At 38.4% G+C, this 24,055-nt stretch overlaps 1 protein-coding gene and 1 pseudogene across 2 annotated transcripts in view; one reads left to right on the top strand and one right to left on the bottom strand.

The window, feature by feature from the left end:
* The window catches only part of B3GALT1 (beta-1,3-galactosyltransferase 1), a 547,925-nt gene that overhangs the window by 384,270 nt on the left and 139,600 nt on the right, over positions 1-24,055 (top strand). The window lies entirely within an intron of this gene.
* Positions 19,690-20,321, bottom strand: LOC308248219 (large ribosomal subunit protein eL15-like; annotated as a pseudogene). Its single transcript has one exon. The product of its transcript is annotated as a large ribosomal subunit protein eL15-like (transcript).

Genomic DNA, 24,055 nt, shown 5'->3' with positions numbered 1-24,055 from the left:
GAACAGCTCGGGGAGCGTATCTAGGAGGAGATGGGCCTGGGCCAAGCAGTCCGGCGGAACTGTTGTGAAATCCTAGCTGAGCCACATGTCAAGGCTCAGTTAACTCATCGGTGAGTGACATGGGGTAAACCCACCAATGACAATGACGCTTGTTGTGAGGATTAAATTAGCTCATATGGTAAAATCACTGATCACACTGCAGTGTGTGAACCACAGCATATGCTGCATAATAGAAAATATATGTTACATGTAAGTTTAGATAGTATGTATTTTCCACTCAAGGGCGGGGGCATTGATCCTGCAAGAAAAAAAAAAGGTTTATTAGAATAAAGGGAAACAATCCACCTAGGGTCTATGTGCCTCTAAAGAAAATAATTTTGTCCCAGGTGCAAAGGGCAGACTTAATATTCAAGCACAAAGGACTTGACTTGCTATCACTTCAGAAGAACTATAAATACTAAACCAAAACAAACACACACATTTTTTAAAAATCCATAATTAAGTGTAGGACTAAAACAATAAAAAACATCTGAGGTACTTTATTACTGTAATTTACTTATTATTGTGTATGGCTTAACCACTCAGGAGTCCTAGAATAGACCCAGTGGGGTTTTAAAGCTCAGAATCTTAAAATTGAAAGCAAGCAAAGAGAACATCGATTTTAAACCTTCAGACTTTATGATGAAACTGTGGCTCTTCAACTGTGAGACTGTGAGCTGTGCTCCGAGCTCCCCCGAGGGTGTTGACACCATGGTGAAGTGCCTTGCTCTCCCTGGCTGCCTTGTGGAATCAGCTGCCCAGCTCCAGGCGGCTTCTGTGGGGCCTCCTGAGGGGAGGACAGAACAGCCGCCTGGGCATTCATGTCTACAATGAAATGCCTAACCCAATTCATTAGACTTTCATCAAGTAGGGCTCCCTGTTTCCCATTAGTTTGGAAAGTTGGGAATATTTTTACTGATATTTTTGAAGTCTGTTTAACATGATTATCCTTGATTCTTCTCTTCCTTTTACCCCGCACCCCATCAAATCAGCCTGCAAACCCCACTGAACCTGTCTTTAAAACAAACAGCAAATGCATCCCCTCCTTTCCCACCTCCTCAGGGGTCAGCAGCTCAAGTCAAAGGCACCATCATCTCCCACCTGGGCTACTGTTGCTCTTCTGACTTCCATCTCATCTCCCCCAAAGGCAGTGATTTTCTGTGTAGATCAGATTATGGCTAGCTAGTGCTTAGAAGCCTGTTTAAAGCACTCGGGGGTTTTCCCACTGCTTTTAGAATAATTTCTAAATGACTCATGCTTCTTATGTGACCTGGCTCCTGTCTGTCTCCCTCATCAAACTTACCTCCCACCCATCTTCCACTGGGTCCTATGCTCCCGCCATACTTGCCTTTATTCTCTACCTTAACATCCCCCCATTCCCCACAGTTAATTTTTGTCTTATGGCCCTATGATTATGTTGCTTCTCTTTGGAATGCTATTCCACCAAAGTCTCTTGTATCTAATTTCTTATTGTCAAATACATTTCCACGTACATGTCCTCTCCTCCAAGATCCCTTTGCCAACTATCCAGTCTAAAGATCCTATCACCCTATCATATCACTCTTTTATGCTCATTGTAGCATTATCTGTATGTTTAATCTGTTTCGTTTATCACTGTAATCCCAGCACCTACATCAATATCTAACAATAGCAGATGTTCAGTGAACGTTATAATCTATACTAATAAAAGGGTAATATGCTAATTAGACTGGACATCCTTCTAAAAAAAGCCATGGTGGTGGGGCCAAGGCAGAGGCAGTTAGGGGTGATCAGGCTGGCAGGGGAGAGCAGTTAGGAGGATCAGGCAGGCAGAGGAGAGCAGTTAGAGTGATCAGGCTGGCAGGCAGGCGAGCAGTTAGGAGCCAGCAGTCCTAGATTGTGAGAGGGATGTCCGACTGCCGGTTTAGGATGACATCCCCTGAGGGGTCCCAGATTGGAGAGGGTGCAGTCCGGGCTGAGGGACACCCCAACCCATGTGCATGAATTTTGTGCACCGGGCCTCTAGTGAAAAAATAATGAGTGAATGGCAATACAAGTAGAAAGGTGGTACATGAAGATCCTCTTAGTTACTAAAGGGGGTCACAGACTCACAAGAATGGGTGAGAAAGAGACTTGGAGCACTAAATGGTATTCTGATTTGAGGGTCAAAATAAAATTATTCAGTGTTTTTTCCTAACCCTACACCTACTAACACAATTTCCAAGTTGTAAGAAATTTCATCACCACCAGTTCTAGATAAACAGCCTATAAATCTTGTTAATAGAAATAAGAATTTTTAAACTTTAAATATTTCCTTGGAAAGATAATGTAAATTTATTAGACCTTCTGCATATTTTTTTTCTCATTGTTCAGTTTATTTTTATGTTTTTGACTTTCATCTCCTACTTCTTTTAAACCTTTCAGAAGCCGTCCTTTCTGAATGTTTATATGGCTTTCAATTGTGGGTCATCAACTTGCAACTCTTAATCCAAACTTTTAATAATGGGGCAGTGGGAAAACAGAAAGAGATCAAAGAACTAGGATCCCCAACCTAGATTTGCTAATTGATTTGACCTACTATTTGTATTTTTTAAAAAGCCTCCAAATATGCTGCAGAATTAAATAACCATGATACCAACCAGATGGTTTCCAAAGTACAAACCAACACACGATTAAAAAATGAGATGAATCCCTAGCTGGTTGCTCAGTGGTCAGAGCATCGGCCTGCCGACTGAAGAGTTGCAGGTTCGATTCCAGTCAAGGGCACCCCAGCCCCAGTCCGGGCACATGTGGAAGGCAATCAGTCAATGCATCTCTTTCACATCCATGTTTCTCTCTCAGTCTCCCCCTCCCTTCCATTCTCTCCAAAAAATCAATTGGAAAAATATCCTCGGGTGACGATTAACAACAACAAAAATTGAGATGAAGAAATAAGAATAAAAATAATGTGAAATCCAATGGATTCATCTGCCTGCACATAGCATTTTACCTTCAGAATTTCACAGCAGCCAATTCTGGAGACAGCAAAACCTAGCACTTCCCCTGAGAAACCTGAACTTCAGTTTGGCCCAAGCTTGAACAAATGCTTCCTTAGTTTTAGTTTTGTGAGTTTTCTTTTGCTTTTTTTTTAATTGACTTTTTTTAGTGCAGTTGAGGAGAAGGTACGGAGATTTCCCATATATTATTCCCCACCCCACACATACATCCTCCACCAGAGTGGTACATTTGTCACAACTGATGAGCTTACACTGACACATCATAACCACTCAAAGTCCATAGTCTACATGAGGGTGCACTTTTGGTATATGTCCTGTGGGTTTGTACAAATTTATAATGATATATATCCAGTATTACAGTATCACACAGAGTAGTTTCACTGCCCTCAAAATCGTCTGTGCTTCGCCTATTCTTTTCTTTCCTTTCCCAACCCCCCTCCTAACAACCACTGATCTTTTTATTGTCTCATAGTTTTGCCTTTCCAAGTATGTCATATAGTTGGAATCATAAAACATGTAGCCTTTGCAGATTGGCTTTCTTCACTTAGTAATATACAGTTAAGGTTCCTCTATGTCTTTTCATTGCTTGATAGCTCATTTCTTTTTAGTGCTGAAAAGCATTCTATTGTATGGATGTATCACAGTTTATCGATCTGTTTACCTACTGAATGATATCTTAGTTGTTTCCAAGTTTTGGCAATTATGAACAAAGTTGCTATAAACATACGTATGCAGTTTTTTGTGTGGATGCAACTCTGCTATCCCTTCAGGTAAATACCAAAGCATGCAATTGCTGGACCTTAAGATCAGAGAATGTGTGGTTTTGTAAGAAACTTCCAAAGTGGTTGTGCCCTTTTGCATTTTCATTAGCAATTAATGAGAGCTCCTGTTGTTCCACATCCTCACCAGCATTTGGTATTATTCTGGATTTGGCCATTCTAGTAGGTGTTTGGGGTATCTCTGTTGTTTTCATTTGTGTTTCCCTGATGACATACAGAGCATCTTTTCATATACTTATGTGTCATCTGTATATCTTCCTTGGTGAGGTGTCTATTAAGGTCTGGCTAATTTTTGAATCAGATGTTTGTTCTTATTTCTTAGTTTTATGATTTCTCTGTACATTTTATATATCACTCTTTATCAGATGTATACTTTGCAAATATGTTCTCACAGTCTGTGGCTTGTTTTCTCAGTCTCTTGATAGTGTCTTTTGCAGAAGAGAAGTTTTTAATTTTCATGAAGTCCAGCTTATCAATTATTTCTTTCATGAAGTATTCTTTGGTGTTGTATCTAAAAAGTTACCACCATACCTAAGGTCATCTATATCTTCTAGGAATTTTATAGTTTTGCATTTCACATTTAGGTTGTGATCCATTTTGAGTTAATTTATGGAAAGTTAGAAAGGTCTCTGTCTAGATTCATTATTATTTTATTTTTTTGCATATGGATGCCCAGTAGTTCAAACACCATTGTTGAAAAGACTATCTTTATGCTACTGTATTGCATTTGTTTCTTTGTCAAAGAGCAGTTGATTATGTTTATGTGGGCTTATTTCTGAACTCTCTTTTCTATTCTATTGATCTATTTGTTCTTTCACTAACACCATGCTATCTTGATTATTGCAGCTTTATAGTAAGTCTTGAAACCAGATAGTGTCAGACCTCCAACTTTGTTCTTTCCTTCAATGTTGTATTGGCTATTCCGGATCTATTGCCTCTCCATAGAACCTTTGAATCATTTTGTCAATACCCACAAAATAAATTGCTGGGGGTTTGGTTAGAATTGCATTGAATCTATAGGTCAAGTTTGGAAGAACTGATATCTTGACAATATTGAGTCTTCTACCCATGAACATGGAGTATATCTCCATTTATTTAGTTCTTTGATTCTGTACAGCTTTCCTCATATTGATTTTGTACATATTTTGTTAAATTTATACTTACACATTTCATGTTTGTGGTACTATTATACACATAGTATTATTTTTATTTCAAATTCCACTTGTTTATTGTTGATAAATAAGAAAGCAAGTGGCTTTGAATATTAATCTCAAATCCTGCAAACTTATCAGTTCTAGGAGGGGTGTTTGTTTTTTAATCAGTTCTTTTGGATTTTCTGAATAGAAGATCATGTCATCTATGAACAAAGACAGTTTTATTTCTTCCCCTCAAATATACACTGAGTGGCCAGATTATTATTATCTCTGAACGCATTAATAATCTGGCCACTCAGGGTATATATATATATATTAGAGGCTCAGTGCACGAAATTCGTGCACTCGGTGGGGGGGGTCCCCTCAGCCCAGCCTGTGCCCTCTTGCAGTCCGGGAGCCCCTGGGTGATGTCCAACTGATGGCTTAGGCCCGCTCCTCATGGCAGTCGGATATACTTAGCACTGCCATGAACACGGGAGAGGCTCCTGTCACCGCCGCTGTGCTCGCCAGCCATGAGCCTGGCTCAGGGCTTCTGGCTGAGTGATGCTCCCCCTGTGGGAGTGCACTGATCACCAGGGGGCAGCTCCTGCATTGAGCATCTGCTCCCTGGTGGTCAGTGTGCGTCATAGCGACTGTTCATTCTGCTGTTTGGTCGATTTGCATATTAGCCTTTTATTATATATATATATATTAGAGGCCTGGTGCATGAATTCGTGCATGGGTGGGGTCTGGCCAGCTTGGCCAGGGGGAGGGGACATGGGCAGTTGACCGGCCTGCCTGCTGGTAGAACTCCTGGTCGAGGGGACAATTTGCATATTAGCCTTTTATTATGTAGAATATACACTGAGTGGCCAGATTATTATGCGTTCAGAGATCATAATAATCTAGCCACTCAGTGTATGTTCTTTTTTATTTTCTTTACTTGTCTATTGCATTAGCTAGAACTCCCAGTAAAATGTTGAAAAGGAATGGTAAGAGGGGACATATTAGTATTTGCCTTGCACCTGGTCTTCATGAGAAACCAAGTTTCTCACCATGATATTAGCTGTAGGTTTTTTGTAGATATTCTTTATTAAGTTGATATTCTTTTCTATTCCTAGTTTCCTGAGAGGTGTTTTTTTTTATCATGAATGATTGTTGAATTTTATTTTCTGCATATATTGATAAGATCATGTGATTTTTCTTTTTCAGGTTGTTGACGAAGTTACGTTAATTAATTTTCAAATGTTGAGCTAGTCACTATGTAGAACTCTTTTAATCTGAAAGTGCCTGAATGAAAATTCACCAACCATATTAGACTAAATCTCAAGCATATCGATTACTCTGCATTTACTTGGAAAAACATGGACTTGAAACCAGTCCTTTCCCTTTTGTTCTTCTTCCAGGATTTCTTTGAGCCATAAAGTTTGCATGGGTTGAGGGGTGGAGTTGTCTTTATTTCAAACTCTAGGAAAAAGTAGTGCTTCCTGTTGGGAGTGACCCAAAGATTTAGAAAAATACTGTATTCAAAGTTAACTTTCTTTAAAAAACTGCAGTGAATAATTTTCTGCTGTTGATAGAAAAAAAAAAAAGCCTATCAAGGGGGTGAAATTAGTGATTATTTTGAATGGAGAATATGAAAATATCAGGTAATATGATAATTCCTTATAAAAATTCCATGTGAAAATAATAGATAATAATAAGTCATTGGAGAAGGAGGCCTTATGAATTTTGCAGTTTTTTAACATGGCAATGATTAATCCTTCTGAGCAGAATAGAAAAATAAGTATATGCATCCTCAAGTTCTGGTCATAATACTTAATGACACCCAGTATCTATTTACAAACCCTTATGCTTATTTCCAAAGTCTGTAACCAAATTAGTGAACAGCTTATTAATTTACTGCAAATGAATTGTTAATTATAATGCAAAAACATACTCAAGTCCCATGAAAGGAGGCTATTGGAACTGGGAGTTTAAAAAGATGATGGTTATAATTAATTATTATCATAAAATGATATGAAAATATTATAGACTGTTGGGAAAATACATTGGAAAACACACATAACATTATCATCCTAACAAACCTATTTTCTGTTTTATATGTCTTAAAGCATGTTTTCACATTTTACACATTTTAAATAGTGATAATTATATTGAATTTATGCTTTTTTAACTTTTTAAATTACTTATTTTCTTTCATTGCCTAATCTTTCCTCATAATTATCTCTCTTTTTTGTTGTTGCAGCATAATATTTTATCAGGTACCTCTACCATATATCAATTAATATTTCCACTATTATTTGATATTTAAGTGTATGTTAGTATCAAAAATGATATTGGAAGTGAACATCTTTATATGTAAGATTTTTTTCTTCTCCTTTGGTTTCTTTCCTTAGAAAAAATTTACAAGACTGGGATTATCAAATCTATATTTCTGAACATTTTTTACAACTCTTTGTATATTAGTATGTGCAAAGGCAAAATAATCCTTATTCCAGCCATTTAAGAGGCCTCCAGATTCATCTCAGCCTCAGCAGCAAAGGGACATCTATCCATCTCTTTATGAAATTTGATAGGTAGAAAATAGTATTGTATTTATCTTTTACATATTTCCATTTCTTTGATTACAAGTGGAACCATCTTAACATGATAAGTAATTTTGTACTTTCTTTTTGTGTAGTCTGTTGCAGGTTTTAAATAAGTTTGTCCAATTGTGAGGAAATCTTTTCAACAGATAATGCAGACTAGTGAAGATATGGGTGCATAAATTCAGAATATGTGAATCTGTTTGGATTATAGAGTGCAAGAGGGAGAAAAGCATCAAGCAAGGATATGTATCAAGCTATGATCAAATCACAGATGTTAGGGAAGGGAAATCATTTCCTCATCAAGACTTAGGGAGTCTTTTCTTTCAAGAGTTGTATCAAATGTGAATTTTAAGAGTTCTTACATAGGATTTATCCATATTGGCTCATAAGCCAAACAAGGTAGTAAATATTCAGTTTTCACTCTTCCCCATGACTCATGAAATAATTAAATATGTTCTCTGTTCTCAAGGACAGAGTTGTGATAAAAATCTGTTCATGTCATTTCTGCATATGGTGACTGTACTCTTAATATGTTTAAGAATGTCAATGTTAGTATTTGCAATCACTGAAATTTAAATGTAGGATAAGTAGAGAAGAATTCTACCTTCCAGTTGACAATGTAAACAAAATATGCAGCATATTTGAGTAATGCGCTATCCCAGTAGTTGATTATCAGTATACAAAACAATTTTAATAATAGCATTTTTACAGTAGTCAATAGTTCCATTTCAGTATGAAATTTTCCCAGACTCCATCACTATAATTTAACTTGATTTTACTCATTTTCTATGTTCTTTGGTCCCGTATATGCGTGTGTGTGTATGTGCTTGTTTGTGTGTTGGTTTTGAGATGTTTTCAAAATGGCATATAAATAAGTTTTATTACTTTAGTAATTAATGTTTGATATACAGACAGATTCAGTAAATTTGTTCTTGGTATACTATAACTGTAATAATAAATATAAATGATTATAAGTACTGTTTTGTACTCAAGTTTGCATAATATAATTTAACATAAGCTTATCAATTTTGTAGAAAATAGGATTCATTTCCATGATTGCCATCTGTTATAGCAGAAGCCTAGTCTACATCCCTACAGAGAAAAATTTGTTGATCACTAAATACAACTGCTTTGTATGAGAGGCTTGGTTCTTTCTCAGTGGGTGAGAAAGCTGATAGAGTGTAAGAAGTCTGGCCTGGTGCAGTTTTCTTGGTGAATGGGAAGAAGCAGCCACAGCTGTTGAACAAAGGGTGTCTGCTTTTGATGTGCCCAGTGACATTACTATCAAAACAACTGCATTATTGAAATTCATGCATGAAAACATTATCCCAGATCTAGAATTCTAGTTTCCTGTTTCCCTTTTCCGTCCTATAATGTGGTTAAAATGTGATTTAAAAAAAAAAAAAAATTAGGGGTTTTTGTAGTGATGCAATCTGGAGATAATGGCAGGAGAGATGATTTTGACTAAAATTCTACTTGTTTTTTCTCAACTTTTGCTATTTAGGAATTCATTGTTTTATGGTAAAATTGTTTTTATTTGTTTTTCTTAACTTTTGTGGTTTTATATTAGTTATTTATTAATTTACTCACTTATTTGGTCTTTGCTGGAGAGTGTGTATTAGGGGGATATCAGCTAAAACATTTGGATGGAAGTTAACATTCAATGTCTGAATGCTTTATCTATCTCATGCCCAACATCTAGACACTGAAAATTGTTCTCAGTTTCTATTCAGGTAATTATAAATGGTCCCACACTCAATCACTCACTGCCAATAAATACTGTTTGCATTAAAATACCAGGGTCATTCAAATTGCAAGGCATCCATGAAGTGGATCTGGTTGGGGATTTTGACAAGAAAAAAAAAAAAGGCTAAACCACTGTATAGCCCAGCTGGCATGGCTCAGTGGTTGAGCATCGACCTCAGAACCAGGAGGTCACAGTTCAATTCCTGGTCAGGGCACATGCATGGGTTTGGGGCTTGATCCCCAATGGGGGCCATGCAGGAGGCAGCCTATTGATGGTTCTCTCTCTCTCTCTCCATCTCCCTTCCTCTCTGAAATCAATAAAAATATATTTTTTTAAAAAAATAAATCACTGTATAGTCACCAAGGCAGAATTTCAGGGAGAGGACATGGGATTCTTGAGAGTTCTAGTCTCTTGCCCCATTCACTCATTCTCTCACATCCAGTAAGTATATGCAATGCTGTTGAAATCAGACCTTGGTTTTAGAAATGATGCATTGGAGCATGGCATCATTTAAATTTCATCTAAGGGGAAATTCCTGGTCTGTACATTTACCCTTTTCATTATCATTCTTAAACTTTGGTTTGGTTAATTTTTGACTGAATATATTTTATGAGGTTTTTTTGACTGACAGGCTCCTGTCCTTTATGCACTGAGAATAAATACATAATTCTAAAAATGACATAGGAAAGAGAAGCAACGGATACATCGTCCACTTGGAGGGTATTGAGGATCTCACATGAGCTATCCTGTAGGATTAACTTTCTATTATGTTTTGTTATTGTTGGGCATTCTCTCTCTCCCCCTCCCTTCATCCTTCCTTCCCTCCTTTCCTCTTACTGTCTCTCTCATCTCATCCAGAAAATGCTGTGCAGGTGTTACTCATGATTGAAAATACACTGTTACAGACCATTTAGTTTATGTGCTAGAGCAAATACACAGAGTTACAGACAATTTATTTAATACAAACAGTAGGTTTTGGTATCAGATCATAGCCCCTAGTTGGAGTGAGAGACTCTAAGGACAACAGCAAAGAAAAGAAGTTAGCAGGTTTACACGCAGTTAAAGCAGAGGAAAGGGAAACAATTTGTGAGCAGATGAAGCAAAGCAGAAAAGGGAGAGTTTGTAGATTTCATTGTCTGTACTGCCTTTGATCATTCTCCATGGTAGAAATTCCACTTGTGGACAGACAAGGGCAGAAGCAGAAAAATAACAGCATGGATTGGAATTTTTTCTTTGTCAGCAAATGACAGGTATATCTTCAGAGAAGTACAATAGTATGTGTTTTCTGGGTGAACAGCCTATGGAAACAAGAATTTGGGCAGCAGATAGGAATTGGTAGGACAAGAATCAGACCTCCAAATGGGGAAGGGAGGAGAAAATTGGGGAAAGCTTTGCCGAGTGCCAGGGCGCAAGTCAACATTTTAAAACAGGAAACGTTCTACTCAGGATAGAAAAGGAAATAAAGGTCCAATCGCAGGGATCCGCCTATGCCAAACGCATCTCAAAGACCCCTGGCTGCCCAGAACTTCACACACACACTGGCCATCAGGCAGTATGGCTCTGGACCTTGTAGGGCTGGCCCTGGAGGCAGATGAAATCCAATCCTAAAGTAGAGGTAGAGGCATTTGTCATACTAGTGGCATTACTTTCTTTTCTATTTCTGACCCCTTTTGAAGTAACTAGGTTTATATGTCCCTGATCTATCTCTAATGATAAAACCTATGTTTTTTTATTTCTTTTGGTTGGCTTATTCAAAAATATTACCCTTGTTTTTTAGGATTCAATGTTACTTTCATTGAAAAATAAATGTGTTTTGTAAAGAGGATAAAGAAAACAACTAATTACTCTTCCCAAATGTTAATTGTAGTACCAGTACTTGTTTACTTGGAATCTTTGTATAATAATCATAGGCTTTGATGTAAACTACAGTACTATAATATACATGTAATTTCCATTTGTACTAGAGAATTCCCTGCACAGATACTCTGAAGTTAATGAATGTATGCAATATATTACAGACTGTGTATTCCTTCTTTTGATGTGAGTGAATTATATAAACAATTGACCCCTCTTCTCAAAGTTGAGGCTGAAATTACCCCAAGAGAAATACTTTAGTGTCTTTTACCTGACGTTGGCCACAGTTTTCAACTTTCAGATGACCTGAATAAGTAGACAATGTCAGATATTTAAAACTTATCTATCCCTTTTAATTAGCTTTTAATTAACTTTATATGCCCTTTCATGAAGAGTCAACATTTTATAAACATACTGAGTTCATGACATCTGCATAGCCTTAATGTAACTGAAGCCAGAATTTTACATGATAATTGGTTACTGAAAATGAAATAGCATGGCAGACAAACTGTAAGCTGATGGCTTTGAATTAGCATGGCCTTTGGTAAGAATTTATTCCACTGCCTTGGGAACCACATGCTTTAAGAAAGAGTTATTTAGAATTGGGTAGAACCCAGGAGTTGTGAAAACTGAAATTCCTAAATCAAGAGACACAAATAATTTTAGTCAACCAGAGAAATAAAAATGTAATTGGGCCAAGAATTACTTCTTCTCCTTGCCTCTATCTTTACTCCACTCTCATCACCACCCCCAAGAAAATGCAGCAAAATGTGTAAAAGAAAAAGAACACTCAATGATGAAGTGGGTCTAAAATGATATTATTAAAAAATCTAAATTCTTAAGGGTGAAAATTCTACTCTTGCCTGAAATACCATAATTGTCTGTGAAGATAGCCTGGAGGTCTTCTCCAAAATGTTACTGAACTGATGTCACCATTTACTCTTTTGTGATGGTTTCTCTAAGGTTGTGATCAATCTTGCTTTGGAACTTTATAACAAAAACTAGAGGCCCGGTGCATGACATTCGTGAACTGCGGGGAGGGGGTCCCTCAGCCCAGCCTGCACCCTCTCGCAGTCCGGGGCCCCTCGGGGGATGTCCAACATTCGGGAGCGGGCCTAAGCCAGCAGTTGAACATCCCCCAAGGGGTCTTAGTGGGGCCATGGAGGCTGGAGAGGCTCCCACCACAGCCACTGCACTCCCCAGCCGTGAGCCTCGCTTCTGGCTGAGCAGCACTCCCCCTGTGGGAGTGCATTGACCACCAGGGGGCAGCTCCTGCATTGAGAGTCTGCCCCCTGCTGGTCAGTGTGCGTCGTAGTTACAGGTCGTTTTGCCATTCAGTCGATTTGCATATTAGCCTTTTATTATATAGGATAGTTTATAGGGTAAACAAACAAATAGTAAGATAGTAGGTGACATGTTTTATTACCTGAGAAAACAAAATAAACGTAAGAAACCTATTCAATGATGGCTTACATATGAATGTTGGAGTTGGTGAGTATTGATGCATTCTCCTTATTTAGGAGATGTAAAAACAGACTAGCTGACTTTGTCTAAATCGCAAAGCAAAAGTTTTGCTTTCATTAAAGTAAGTCCAGTAATATATGTATTTTTAATTCCATTATGTATTAACTAGAATATGACATATATTCTAAAACATCAAAATATTATCTTTTAATATTTTATTTGAAGGTATTTTCATTCTAAACTTATTTTCATACATTTAGTTTGTACTCCATCTCAATTACCCTGGTTTATTGAAATTCGCCCAGTCATAAATCTTTTTGCTCCAAATGTAAAGCTTAACAGTATTGTTCCCTGTTTCCTATAAACTATATTACAGTGAAATATTGAGAAATATTTTTACATTTGATATATCTAAGTGATGAAACTTCAACCAGTTACCTAGAGATGTACTTTAAAATGTAATATTAGTCACCCACACCAATAGAGAGATTTTGCTTGTATTTATCCTAAGCTTTTTTTACTCAATTCAATCATTCCTGGTTGCAGAACACTTTCTTTCATTATTGGTTTATTCTAGAGGCCAACATGTAGGTGAATAGTTAGGATGAAGCCCACTGGTATTATCTGTCAACACTTACTCCAAAGCTCCAGGCCAGCCCAAGGTGGAGGGACCCAGAGCCCTAAAGGGGGAACCTTACATGCTCAATGCGTTAACCCACAGCCAACCAAGTTAATAATCTAAATACACCGATGACCTTTTTCAAGAATATAATTCTATTTTCTGAAATAAATTAGTAAGAAGATGGCACTTTTTTATAGTTTTGCATATCTAGTTATTATCTGGCTCAATAGAAACAAGTGAATTCTTATATTTGCTTTTGCAGTCAATCTGTTGTGATCCATTATTTTGGTTGAAATATAAGAAGAAAATCAGGCTTCTTGGAGATACATAATTGGAAAGGGAGGATATTATTAACCACCCAAAAAGGTATCAGTGACACACAGAAGTCTGAGGCTCACACTTTGAGAATTGCTGCTCCAGAAAATACAGTTCTTATGCCTAGTGCTTGGAGAACATGACAACTAAAGAGCCCAATTTGATTATTCAGAAATGACAATAAGACTTCTTTTTCTAAAAAAAAAAACAAAACACAAAAAACAAACAAACAACATAAAAAACCATCAGCCAAACATTGCTATGTTAAAAGAGTTCCTGTAATTCAAATCTTCTGTATCCTGGGGTTCATTTTAGCCCACCGCTCTCTCCTGTACTCTAATGCACTACCCTCCAGACATTTTGGACTTTATAAAACTCTACATTCTGTCACCTAGAAGCTTTGGAACTTGAAGGACAACTGCCCGTTAAAGCCATAATACAAAGCCTGCATTTCTACCATTTCCTGGCATAGAAGATCTATGGGCCACTCCACCCTGTGCCAGTTCTAAGACAACATAGTACTTTCCAGCTAAGCACATTATGGTTCTTTTATCCACTTGCTAATGATATCTTGATTTTCTTGTGGTTCTGGAAAGGCTTGGTTGAGTTCCAATTCTATATACTTTTACAGTTCTTTTTTACTCAGGGATATATTTTGTATCTCTGGAGTCTCTGAACTAATAATTTGAAACCAAATAATCCATCTCCTGTAATAACTTCATCTTCTATAATGGAACTTCTTATTTTCCCCTAAGATATTATAGTTCAGTCCTTTTATGTTTCAGATAAGAAAACAGATACCATAAAGGACCAAATGAATTTCCCTAGGGAATACAGAATGTAGAGCAGAATTTATATCCACCCTCAACCCTTCTATGGGGACCCTTGACAGCAATTTGACTAGACTAATGGACTGGGATAAATATGGTCCTAGAATTATACACCTGAGATTCCCTCTCCCATACTCATGACCTCACATAATTGAAACATTCTACAGTTGACCCACTACTAACCCTAAACTTCAACATCATGTTAGTGTTAAGGCAGGTGGGGACCTTCCTGATAGGATCATTAATAAGAGCAGCCCTCAGGATCTTCAAGAATAAAGAGCAGCCCTAATCAAATCAATTAAGGTCACAGTAGATGTCCTCTGCAAGAGAGAACCAGTTCTGAACAATTCTGTGGAGATATTTTATTATTGCTAACCTACATTTAGAAGTATTAAAAGGATAACAATTTCTTCTTATGTTTGGGATCAAATATACTTACTCGATCTTGCTCTTTTAAGGCAGAGAGATGTTGGCTTCTCTATAAAATTGGTTTCAATAATCCCGGGAGGAAGAAATGGCTTCTCTTGGAGCTATCCATGGTGCTCAGCTCAGGGCATCATTTTTTCAGCCTGCTTTGCCTGCTTAGGTCTGCCCTCCTTCCAAGTATTTCTAGAGCACCAAACTTCATTGTGAGTCTTCTATGATTATTTCTTGACACAGTGCCTAGGTTTTTCATATCCAGAAACCTTACCCTGCAAGTTTATATTGACATTACTGTCCCCTACCTATTTCTCTCCCTTTTTGTGTACTAGTAGCCTTGTCTTTGTCAGGAATCTCCCACCTCCTCTTCAGTCTTGGACTCCACTGGTCCAATCACATTGCCCTGCCTTAACCAGAGCAGCAGCAAAGACTCACTAAGAATAAGCAATAAGCATGATTTAAGGATGACAGGAAAATCTTCCATGTCCCAAAGAATTTCTCCCTTATAGACTTTCAGTGTAACAAAACTCACATTTGGTGATGTAGCATCAAAGAAAAATAGTGACTGAATTTACAGAGGGCACTGGATTAAAAACTTTAGATACTTTGTCTAAGTAACATTCACAAAATCAAATCCCCATGGGATAGATATCATTATCCCAATTTATGGTCAAGACTCAAAGAAATTAATAATATGTCCAATTTAGCACAACTAGTATGTAGTAGCAGCCGCGGTTTCATCCTTAGTTCTATCTGACTCCACACCCAGTGCATTATGCCTTGCAGAATGGAGTCTAGAGGAACCTTGGGCATGCTTCAATTCATCGCCATTAACATGTAAGCAGCATTTGGCATTTGGCCTTTAATATCGCTTTGATTTAGGCACTTTATCATTTCTATGTCATGTGTTCATTCACCCTTGACTGAAGGCAGGGAAGATATATGTTTTTTACAAACCAAATGATTGAGTGCAGGTATAAAGTTATGTCACCATAAACATCTATCCCCTTTCTCTGTACAAGGTAACAGTCAATTAAATCAGAATGATTTGCTCCAGGACAGAAGAAGCTCATTGACCAGCACAAGACATCTGTACTTTTTCTCAGCTTAAGATGCTATTAATACCACAAAGCCCCACAGCCAGAGTGAAGGAAAGTTTTGCAAGTGATGGATTTAAACTTTGTCCTTTGGGAGTTAGATGTGATTGTCTCCATCAGCTTTTGTTCACACTTTTGGAGCTCATTTTCTAGTTTCACTTAATCTTCAGCCTCTTCTAATTTCAAAGCCCCAGGGCTCAAAGAACTAACTCTGGGCTAAGCACTTTCTTGACCAGTCAGCTGTTATTTTAACCAATGATATGCCACTACTGGTGAAGAGTTTTTCTCATTCTTCTTTTAAAATATTCAATACATGGCTTTTGATAGATTTATAGAATCTTTTACCTCATTTTATGACTTTTCTTTTTTGTACTCTTTATTACATATCAATGCTAAAAAAAAAAGAAAGAAAAAGTAAAAAGGGGCATCCATCCTCCCTTATCCTAAGTTGAGGACTTTATTTTAACTGCTAAATACAGCAGTCATAGGTTGTCCTCACAACCCCACAATACCCAAAGGTTCTCTTCACTCTTAAAGTCTCTGAGTGTGTCCTAGCGTTGCTGGATGGTGGTGGGGCAGGAATGTTTGGTATCTGCCAGGCATGGCTCCCACATCTTTGGTAAAGTATTCACCAAAGACCTTATAACCTGCCATTTAGATCAGACTCCTCTCCTTTACCCTTCTTCCTCAGTGTCCTCCTTTATTCAACTTCCATCCTTTTAATTCCTTCCTATCAAAATCCTATATTCTTATCATTAATGATTCTTGGGTTATCTGGAAATATTTTTAAATCTACTAAAGCCAGATTTCATCAGAGAAAAAAATGATTCCCCTTTTCAGGGACAATGAAACCTTCAGAATATAACCTTTATTCCCCGTAAAATAAGAGAATTACTTCTGTTCTTTGCTAGAGATAATTGTATTCCTCACCCTGACTGAGTCAAATTCAAGGGCAAGAGTTATTTTCATATCGTGGGTTAAATATTTATATGCCATATATACATATGAAAGGGTATGACTAAATATTACCTAAACTCTCAGTTTCCAGAAATGTAACATTTTATGATGTTATGACTAAATGTATCCCCAAAAATTTATATGTTGAGACTCTAACCCAGTGTGATAGTATTAGAAGTTTGGGCCATTGGGAGGTAATTAGGTTTAGATGAAGGCTTAAGGGTGGGGCCCTCATAATGGGATTAGTGACTTTATAAGAAGAGAGATCTGAACTCTTTATCTTCACCTGGTGAAGACACAGTAGGGAGACAACAAGCCAGGAAGAGAGCTCTCAGCAGAACCCAACCACACTGGCACCCTGATCTCTGACTTCTGTCCTCCAGAACTGTAAGAAAAAAATTTCCGTTTAAGCCACCCAGACTATGGTATTTTGGTATAGCAGTCCAAGCAGACTGAGATATATATTGTCTTCTAGATGTATTCATTCATTCATTCATTCATTCATTCATTCATTCATTCCCTGATATTTTTAAATTAAAATAGCATTATAGTACAGTGTGTTTTTAACCTTCTTTACTTAGTAATTCATGATAATGCCATACTGTACTATTATATTCCCCTGTCTTTTGCATTAGTTTCCTGGGGCTGGTAAAACAAACGTGATAGTTTGAAACAACAGAAATTTTTTACCTAACGGATCTGCAGGCCACAAGTCTGAAATCAAGGTTTTGGCAAGAACAAACTTTCTCCTGAGTTTTCGGGCAGAATCCGTTTCTTGCCTCTGGTAGCTTGTGCTGGCTAGAGGTGGCCTCATAACTTTAATCTCTGCCTTCGTCTTCATAATGCCATCTCCACTATATAAGTGTGTGCGTGGCTCAAAATTCCCTCTGTCTCTCTCTTATAAGTATACTTGTGAATGGATATAGGGCTCACTCAGATAACCCAGACTAAATGCCTATCACAAGATCCTTAACTTAATCACATTGTTTGCCATATAAGGTAATAATCACTCTTTTGCCATATAAGGGAATATTAACAGGTTCTAAGAACTAGAAAGAAAATGTAGCTTTGGTGAGATGGCATTTTTGTTTAAGTCTACCAAAGTCTACCCTTTGGTCCCCAAAGATTCACATCCATCCCACATGTAAAAATACATCCCATCCCAGTCTCTACTCAAATTTCTACCCATTCCAGAACCAACTCAAGCCCCAAATCTCCTCTGAATATTTTTGGCTCAAAAGTCCCATCATAACCCAGCTGGCACGGTTCAGTGGTTGAGCACCGACCTATGAACCAAGAGGTCACAGTTCAATTCCTGGTCAGGGCATATGCTGGGGTTGAGGATGGATCCCCAGTGTGGAGCATGTAGGAAACAACTGATCAATGTTTGTCTCTCATCATTGATGTTTCTATCTCTCTCTCCTTCTCCTTCCTCTGTGAAATCAATAAAAATGTACATTACAAAAAGAGTCCCATCATATAAATCAGTATGTGTGAGGACTGGGCATGTCCCATCTGGAGGCAAAATTCCTCTCCATCTATGGACTTGAGAAACCAGAAAACAAGTTATCAGCTTCCACAATACAATGGTAGGCATCGGATAGCAGTTATAGATATTCCTATTTCAAAAGGAGGAAAAATAAAAAAATTATGATCTAAGTCATTTGTAGTCATACTGGCCACCAACAGTTCTATGTTGCTTCCCAGTGACAACACAGGATCTTTATCCAGACATCTTTCCACTTTCAGGGTTGATATTAAAATTTGGAAGCAAATCAAGGGGTCTTAAACTCCTCATAGGCTTTTTCTTTTTCTTTTTTGCTAGACTCAATTTTGTTTTCTGCTTGATTGCATTATAAATAGATGAAAGTTAAGCAGCTTCTTTTGAAAGTTTGCCAAAAGCTTTTAGCATGTTGGTGCCATAGTGAGGGTCCTTTATGATGTGTGAGTCAGCCACAGCAGCTTCTTCTGGCTTTGAAAATCCTGGAGATTTGGCTATTTCTAGTGTCTTTATTTTTTTTTAATCTTTATTGTTGAGGGTGGTACATATGTCCTTTTTTTCCCCCATTGACCTCTTCTAGCCCGTCCCTGTCCCCTACCCCGGGCCTTTTTGTATTATCTGGCACACGACAGACACAATCTTGATGCACAGTTTTTTTCACGTCAGAGCTGTATCAAAGTGCATTTTAAGACAATTGAAATGGCAACTAAAATGACAATTAGAAGTATACCAGTAAAGTTCAACATATCACTACAAATAACTAAACGGAGGTAACACAGATAAACTGAAAACTTTCTCTTTATATCCATCTACATTTGCACATGCAGGCAACATCTTGGGTCATAATTGCTCACCTGCTTAGTAACTATTGAATTGTTTTGAGATTGGTTGTTAGATACTTCAAATTTTCTGAAAAGCAAACCATGTTATCTTAGACTAAGATGATGCAGTATTTCTATGTAATTAAATATGTTTTGGGGTATTATTTTTAATGTCTGCATATTACTTTATTGTATGGTTGAATACAACAGTCTTCTTATTAAGCAGGTAGTGTGTTTTTTTCCAATTTTTCTCTATTTGAGGTTTTCAATAAATATCCAGATGATGAAACAGAGTTCAGATATTTAAAATTTATTCTAGAAAGTATCTTAATGGGAATTAAAATAACCTAGTTAATATACAAATTAAAATGCTGGGAGATTCTTTTTTTTTATCTCAATTTCTTAAATTTTCACCCTTATTTTAACATGCCTGTGTATTCTTTGTTTGGATAAATTGACTAGCTAGCCCGTTAAGTCATTATCAATCATTAGCACCTTATCTCTGTGATTGTTAGATTAGGGGTTTTGAACTGTCCAAAATTGTTTATTGGGTGAGAATTTTACAAACATTACTTATATTAGTGTAACAGTGGAGTTGGAGAGTATTGTGACTTCTCCACGCTGCACGGCGAGGACCACCAATAGTGTGGCCCTCTCCAAGACCATGGGGCTTGTGGCCTACAGATGACAGCCCTTGCATTTCCCTGTGCTTGTGGACTGGTTTGGTGACCCACTGGGCATCAGAATTCCTTCTGATAGCCTATGGGATGGATCAATGAGGATAACCTCAGAGAATTTGGTGTGGAATCTTCATCAAGCCAATAAGAATCCAGGACCCTCAGAGTACTACAATGGCATCCAGCTCCCACCTCAGCAACAGACTGAAGGCTTGGAGGAAACTCTAGCTGGTTCACACCGTGGTGGACAGGCTTGCCATAGGTCACACCTATGGAACAGGGTTTTTGCAGCCACCACAATACACATGAATCCTATATATGACATAACCTCCCTTGGCCTTGTATCCCAGCTTGTGTGCTTTATGGAGCTGGATGGGGAGGGGGCCCTGTGGAGCACAGAGAGCTGGCGGTACTGCCAGCAGTGCACCCTGAGAAGGAAGTGGTTTACATCCAACTGGTCCTTCCTCCATAGCTCCTGGATGTACTTGTAGGGGCCCATCTTGGCTTACCTGATAGCTGCAGCCAGACAGAAAGGAAGAGCCCGTTAGATCAGTTGTTTGTTTTTTTAATATATACATATAGTTGATTTCAAAGAGGAAGGGAGAGATAAGTAGTAATACCAATGATGAGAGCGAATCATTGATTGGCTGTCTCCTGCATGCCCCCTACTGGGGATCAAGTCTACAACCCAGCCATGTTCCCTAACCAGGAATCAAAATGTGACCTCCTGGTTCATAGGTCGATGCTCACCCACTGAGCCACACTGGCTGGGCCTCTTAGATTAGTTTTAATGCTCTAGAAAGACCAGAGGAAGGGGGCTTCAGAGTGGGGAGTCTATGGAAGAGAAGAGATTAAAGGGAAAGGCCTAGATCATGAGGGAATGTCAGTGGAAGTCAGTCTTGCCCACTCAGAGGGTCATGTGAGAATCAGTAGAAGATGAGCTTGTTGAATGGGCAAGTGGTGGGTGACAGGTGCTAACAAGAATAATGGAGGAGGTTAGAAAGCAAACTTTGCCTACTTCTCAATATACCCTAGGGCAGTGGTCGGCAAACTGTGGCTCACAAGCCACATGCGGCTCTTTGGCCCCTTGAGTGTGGCTCTTCCACAAAATATCACTTGCTGGCGCACACGTACAGTGCGATTGAAACTTCATGGCCCATGCGCAGAAGTCGGTTTTAGGCTCTCAAAAGAAATTTCAATCGTTGTACTGTTGAGATTTGGCTCTGTTGATTAATGAGTTTGCCGACCACTGCCCTAGGGTATTGCCTGCATACTCTTAACACCACTACCCCTTCTCTACTGTACACTGCAGGTGCAAATAGTGAACACAAGGGTGATGCCAGGGAACTGGGGGAGAGCTGTGTAAAAATGGAAGCCCTGTGTAAAAATGGAGCACCTGCTCAGTGATTATATTTATAGGTGTAAGAGGAAGATGAAAGCCTGGGATTGTGTATTGAGACACACCTCACCAGAGACAGCTGAGGAACCTTCTGCTGAGAGTAAAAATTGTGTGCTCCCTGTATTTCTCCCTCTCCCTATTACTTAAGGCTTTTCTTTACATTTTTAATAAATGAAGTCTGGGTTTATGCTTCAACATGTTGCCTTACCATTTGTTAGGCTTTATTTTTATCAATCGCCATGTCCCTCCATCTTGTGTGATGTATTTTCAGTGGTCTCCTCTTTCCAACTCTCTTTCTATTCACTTAGCCTCGCGTCAGATACAAACAGATCCAAGAGAATCATGCACAGAGGTGAAGTGGGAAAAAATCCCTTCCGGAAAAGCATGAAAAGAGCTAAGGGCATGCCACTGGCCTGCAGAGCAGCAGGTGGTGGCCAAACCCTCCCTACCTCTTCTTCCTCCAATTAGACCCATTTCTCCTTCACAGACAGAATCCCAGGATCCGTGCCTGCCTGCATGGGTGCATGTGTGCCTGCTGCCTGTGAATGAGGCATCCACACACTAGCCTTATAGCTGACCTGTAGTGCCCAGTAGGGTACTGGGCCAGCATTGTCCCAGGAAAAAAGGAGCCCATTGTTCTTGATAAAAGTGTAGAATAGGACTGCCCTTTTAAATGCTGCTTGACATTGTAAAAGCTCAAATCTATTTTCTGACTTACTATAACCACTGCTCATCCACAATGTTGCTCTCTAGGTTTCTCTAAATCTATTTCAGAGTCCTTTCTCCATGTAAACCAAGTTACATTTTTTTCTAGGTTGAGTCACATTTCAACATTTTTTTTGTTTGTTTTAAACTAGATTTAGTACAGTATGTCTCAGTTCTTAATGGTTCTCAAGTCCAAATTAGAGAGCTCTTTAAACTTCACTAGCAATGTATTGTTTTCTTGCCTCTTCCAAATCTCTCACTGTGTTAACATAGAAACTAATATTTGTACAGTGCTTTACAGTTTACAAAATACTTTCAAACCCATCATCTTCTGATATATGGGGTATTATTCAGAACTCTTTCTCCAAAGCATAGACCGAGGTTTGAAGACATAACTGGTTTATCACAGGCTACACAGTTGCTAATGGAGCTGAAATTGAAGCTAGTCTGTCCTTCACACCACACCTCTCTGCCTCTCTACCACCACCCATGTGTTTCCACACAAGCAATAATGAGTAGCAAATATAAGTGTTATTATTGAATAGGTGAGAGAATAAATCTGTTTCTAAAAACATGATCCAACTCTTAAGTTTTGTCAGAAATGTGTTATTTTGTTCCCGTTAGCCTAAAAGCAACACACACAAAAGCAGTAGCTGGTGCTTTTACGGATGTTAATAGCTAACATTTATTATGTACTTGCAATGCACCATACTCTATACTCACTGTTTTCTAAATACTATCTCAATGAATCCTCATAACAATGAAAAAACTAGGGTCTTAGTCAACTCAGGCTGCTATAGCAGCATACTATAGACAGGATGGCTGGAAACAATTTCTTTATCACAGTTCTAGAGCTGGAAGTCTGAGATCAGGGTGCCAGTATGATTGGGTGTTTAGTCAGAGCCCTCTTCTTAGCTCAGATAGCTGCCTTCTCACTGTATTATGACAGGAAGAGAGAAGGTCCCTTCCTCTTCTTATAAGGGCACCAATCCTATCATCAAGCCCCACCCCAATGACCTCATGTAAACCTAATTACCTCCCAAAGGCTCCATCTCCAAATACCATCGTATTGGGGATTAGGGCTTCAACATATGCATTTAAGAGGCACCTAAACATTTGATAGCAACTAGTATCATCACCATTTTGAAGAGGAGGAAAACAGAGTTGTAAGAGATTATGTAAGTCACTCAAGCTAGTAAGTGGTGAGGTGGGGGCTTGAACTCTAGAAAAAAATGGCTCCAGTGAGCACAACCTTAACCACTGAGCCATGGGGATTAAGATGTCTGGTTCTGTAAGCAATTAGGTTAGAATTTCAGCCGCACTGGTGACTAGCTGCATTAAATTGGGCAAATATTTAATCTTTCTGAAGCTCAGTTTTTCCATCTGTAAAATGATTAAGTAAGTTAGCAAAAATTGGCACCTAATCAGTAGTCAATAAATGTTAGCCACTGTTGTTCTACTGATGCTTCACTTATTTCCTTATTTCTCAAATACATATTGAACGCCTGCTCTGTGTCACTGTATTTCTCTGCACATTCCCTTTTTAAAAGTTCCATCTCTCATACCCCCAAGATCGCCACCTTCCAAGGCTAACCAGGCAATTTCCCTCTTTCTTGGATTTAAACAATCCTCTCGCTGTGTGGTCAGAATTGCTCACCTTTAGCCTGGTGTTGCTGTTGTTTCACATGAGTTTATAGCTCCAACATCTTTTGTTTTGTAACATCACTACCATTCTGTCTCCTTCAAAATGCCAGGGTTCACTGGGCTGTTTTCTAGGGCTATTTGAGGTCACCCTCTCTTGTGCCTAAAGGAAACCAGTCTGTTTCACTACAGGCGTCACCCATTTACACAATATGATTTCAAATCAAACACTTCCATCTCGAGGCCCCCTCTTTTTTGCTGTTTCACTTTCTTTTCTGCTTATAGACCGCCTCATGGGCTAATGCCTCAGAGTCAGAATAATGGTGCTGATGGCTCTCTACTTGTAAGTGCATTTGTTTCTAGACCCCTTTGCCCTGGCCACCAATTGTCTTTTCCCAAGATTCCATTTTCCCCATTCCTCAATCCAGTGGGGGCTAAAAAAAAATTAATACTTTTCCTCCCACTAAGTTCTTCTGGCTAGGCTAATT

The sequence above is a fragment of the Plecotus auritus genome (assembly GCF_963455305.1).
Source record: "Plecotus auritus genome assembly, chromosome: 5".
Taxonomy (NCBI): Eukaryota; Metazoa; Chordata; class Mammalia; order Chiroptera; family Vespertilionidae; genus Plecotus; species Plecotus auritus.
The sequence above is the reverse complement of the archived record's forward strand: the minus strand, read 5'-3'. Positions and strand labels throughout refer to the sequence as shown.